The sequence below is a fragment of the Arachis stenosperma genome, chromosome 5 (assembly GCF_014773155.1).
Source record: "Arachis stenosperma cultivar V10309 chromosome 5, arast.V10309.gnm1.PFL2, whole genome shotgun sequence".
Taxonomy (NCBI): domain Eukaryota; kingdom Viridiplantae; phylum Streptophyta; class Magnoliopsida; order Fabales; family Fabaceae; genus Arachis; species Arachis stenosperma.
The window spans coordinates 96,694,028-96,698,177 of NC_080381.1; the positions used below are offsets into that span (position 1 = coordinate 96,694,028).

A 4,150-nucleotide genomic window follows, 5' to 3' on the forward strand; every position below is an offset into this window, starting at 1 on the left:
TTGAGGAACTCAGAGGAGAGTGGTGCACGCCCACTTGGGTCTTTCTCAGTGGCGTCTTCTTCCTCTCTTTCCTCTCCATATTCGGCCATGTTGATGGCCTTGCACTCTCCTTTTGGATTTTCTTCTGTATTACTTGGGAGAGTACTAGGAGGGAGTTCAGTAACTTTCTTGCTCAGCTGACCCACTTGTCCTTCCAAATTTCTGATGGAGGACCTTGTTTCATTCATGAAACTTTGAGCGGTCTTTATTAGATCAGAGACCATTGTTGCCAAGTCAGAAGTATTCTGCTTAGAACTCTCTGTCTGTTGCTGAGAAGATGATGGAAAAGGCTTGCCATTGCTAAACCTGTTTCTTCCACCATTATTGTTATTGAAACCTTGTTGAGGTCTCTCTTGATTCTTCCATGAGAGATTTGGGTGATTTCTCCATGAAGAATTGTAGGTGTTTCCATAGGGTTCTCCTAGGTAATTCACCTCTTCCATTGAAGGGTTCTCAGGATCATAAGCTTCTTCCTCAGATGAAGCTTCCTTAGTACTGCTTGGTGCATTTTGCATTCCAGACAGACTTTGAGAAATCAAATTGACTTGTTGAGTCAATATCTTGTTCTGAGCCAATATGGCATTCAGAGTGTCAATCTCAAGAACTCCTTTCTTCTGATTAGTCCCATTGTTCACAGGATTCCTTTCAGAAGTGTACATGAATTGGTTATTTGTAACCATTTCAATCAATTCTTGAGCTTCTGCAGGCGTCTTCTTCAGATGAAGAGATCCTCCAGCAGAGCTATCCAAGGACATCTTAGATAGTTCAGAGAGACCATCATAGAAAATACCTATGATGCTCCATTCAGAAAGCATGTCTGAAGGACATCTTCTGATTAATTGTTTGTATCTTTCCCAAGCTTCATAGAGGGATTCTCCATCCTTCTGTCTGAAGGTTTGGACTTCCACTCTAAGCTTACTCCATCTTTGTGGTGGAAAGAACTTTGCCAAGAAGGCATTGACTAGCTTTTCCCAAGAGTCCAGGCTTTCTTTAGGTTGAGAATCCAACCATATTCTAGCTCTGTCTCTCACAGCAAAAGGGAATAGCATCAGTCTATAGACCTCAGGGTTAACCCCATTAGTCTTGACTGTGTCACAGATTTGCAAGAATTCAGCTAAAAACTGATGAGGATCTTCCATTGGAAGTCCATGGAACTTGCAATTCTGTTGCATTAGAGAAACTAATTGAGGCTTAAGCTCAAAGTTGTTTGCTCCAATGGCAGGGATAGAGATGCTTCTCCCATAGAAGTCGGGAGTAGGTGCAGTAAAGTCACCCAGCACCTTCCTTGCATTGTTGGCATTGTTGTTGTTTTCGGCTGCCATGGGTTCTTCTTCCTTGAAGAATTCGGTCAGGTCCTCTAAAGAGAGTTGTGCTTTAGCTTCTCTTAGCTTTCTCTTCAAGGTCCTTTCGGGTTCAGGATCAGCTTCAACAAGAATGCCTTTGTCTCTGCTCCTGCTCATATGAAAGAGAAGAGAAAAAGAAAATGTGGAATCCTCTATGTCACAGTATAGAGATTCCTTGAAATGTCAGAGGAAAAGAGAAATAGAAAGAAGAAGGAGAAGAAGAATTCGAACTTTAATTAGATAAGGTTCGAATTGTGCATTAAGAAGGAGTAGTACTCCATAAATAGAAGGATGTGGGAAGGAGGGAAGATGATTTTCGAAAATTCAATCAAAAGATTTTGAAAACATTTTGAAAATTTGATTGATGATTTTCGAAAATTGAAAGTGGAAGAGAAATCAAGTGATTTTTGAAAAAGATTTTGAAATTAGAAACTAAAAAGATTTGATTGAAAACTAATTTGAAAAAGATATGATTAAGAAGATATGATTAGTTTTAAAGAGATGTGATTGAGAAGATATGATTTGAAAACAATTTTAAAAGATATGTTTTGAAAATTATTTAAAAGATTTGATTTGGAAAATTAGTGACTTGCCTAACAAGAAAAGATATGATTCAAACATAAAACCTTCCTTAACAGAAAAAGAAAAAAAATGTTCAATCAAATCATTAATTGTTAGTAAGTATCTTTGAAAGGAAAGAAATTAATTTTGAAAACATTTGAATGAAAAGATTTGATTTGAAAAAGATTTGATTTTGAAAAACTTGAAAAAAATTGATTTGAAAACAAAATCTTCCCCCTAGCACCATCCTGGCGTTAAACGCCCAGAATGGTATACATTCTGGCGTTTAACGCCCAAAATGCTACCTTTTTGGGCGTTAAACGCCCAACCAGGTGCCCTGGCTGGCGTTTGAACGCCAGTCTGCCTTCTTCACTGGGCATTTTTGAATGCTCAGCTTTTTCTGTATAATTCCTCTGCAGTGTGTTCTGAATCTTCAATCCCTTGTATCATTGACTTGAAAAGACACAAATTAAAAATATTTTTGGATTTTTAATAATTAAAATGCAACAAGAATCAAATAACAATGCATGCAAGACACCAAACTTAGCAGTTTGTATACTACTGACACTAACAATATGAGAATGCATATGAGACACACAAAATACTTCAAGTCAATAGAATTCAAAGATCAGAGCAAGAAATCATCAAGAATTATTTGAAGATCCTTAAGACACATGAATGAATGCATGCAATTGACACCTAACTTAAGATGAGACACTAGACTCAAACAAGAAATATTTTTGAATTTTATGATTTTGTGATTTTTTTTTGTGTTTTTCGAAAATTAAGTGGAAAAAGGTATCAAAATTCTTAATGAGAATTCCAGGAATCAGTGCAATGCTAGTCTAAGACTCCGGTCCAGGAATTAGACATGGCTTCACAGCCAGCCAAGCTTCCAAAGAAAGCTTCGGTCCAAAACACTAGACATGACAAAAGGTCAGCCAAGCCTTAGCAAATCACTACTCCAAGAGCAAGATTGATACGAAATCAACAAGCTCTTGTGGTGATAAGTTGAAACCTCGGTCCAATCAGATTAGACATGGCTTCTCAGCCAGCCAGATTTCAACAAATCATCATGAAACTCTAGAATTCATCTTCAAGAATTTCGAAAAAAAAAATACCTAATCTAAGCAACAAGATGAACCGTCAGTTGTCCAGCCTGAACAATTCCGGGCAATAACACCAAAAATTTGATGTTGTTGCCGGATCTTGGCACTGATGTTACCAAAGGCTTGCTCAAAACTAGAACAATCCCCGGCAACGGCGCCAAAAACTTGGTGCGCGAAATTGTGAACTATACTTTTTCACAACTCTCATAATCCCTGGTAATGGCTCCAAAAACTTGGTGCGCTCAATACCATGGCATTACACAACTTCGCACAACTAACCAGCAAGTGCACTGGGTCGTCCAAGTAATAAACCTTACGTGAGTAAGGGTCGATCCCACGGAGATTGTTAGTATTGAAGCAAGCTATGGTCATCTTGTAAATCTTAGTCAGGCAAACTCAGATATATATGGTGATGAACGAAAAAACATAAAAGATAAAGATAGTGATACTTATGTAATTCATTGGTAGGAACTTCAGATAAGCGCATGAAGATGCCTTCCCTTCCGTCTCTCTGCTTTCCTACTGTCTTCATCCAACCCTTCTTACTCCTTTCCATGGCAAGCTCGTATAGGGTCTCACTGTTGTCAGCAGCTACCTCCCATCCGCGCAGTGAAAGCTAATGCACACACTCTGTCACAGTGCTGCCAATCACCGGTTTGGTTCCCTCCCCTACCGGAATAGAATAACTCTTTTGCGTCTGTCACTAACGCCCAGTAGGTTACAGGTTTGAAGCACGTCACAGTCATTCAATCATTGAATCCTACTCAGAATACCACAGACAAGGTTAGACCTTCCGGATTCTCTTGAATGCTGCCATCAGTTCTTGCCTATACCACGAAGACTCTGATCTCACGGAATGGTTGGCTCGTTTGTCAGGCGAGCACTCGGTTGTCAGGCGATCAACCATGCATCGTGCAATCAGGAATCCAAGAGATATTCACTAAGCCTCAGATGCTTGTAGAACAAGAATGGTTGTCAGTCACCTTGTTCATGGGTGAGAATGGTGATGGGCGTCAATCATCACCTTCATCATGTTGAAGAACAAGTGATATCTTGGACAAAGAACAAGCGGAATTTGAATGGAAGAACAATAGTAAT

The 4,150-nt window shown here is 39.2% G+C and overlaps 1 non-coding gene across 1 annotated transcript; it reads left to right on the plus strand.

Moving 5' to 3' along the window:
* The first annotated feature begins 848 nt into the window (after positions 1-848).
* Positions 849-956, plus strand: LOC130984114 (small nucleolar RNA R71). The gene has a single exon (XR_009088068.1). It is a non-coding gene; the product is annotated as a small nucleolar RNA R71 (small nucleolar RNA).
* Positions 957-4,150: the final 3,194 nt, after the last annotated feature.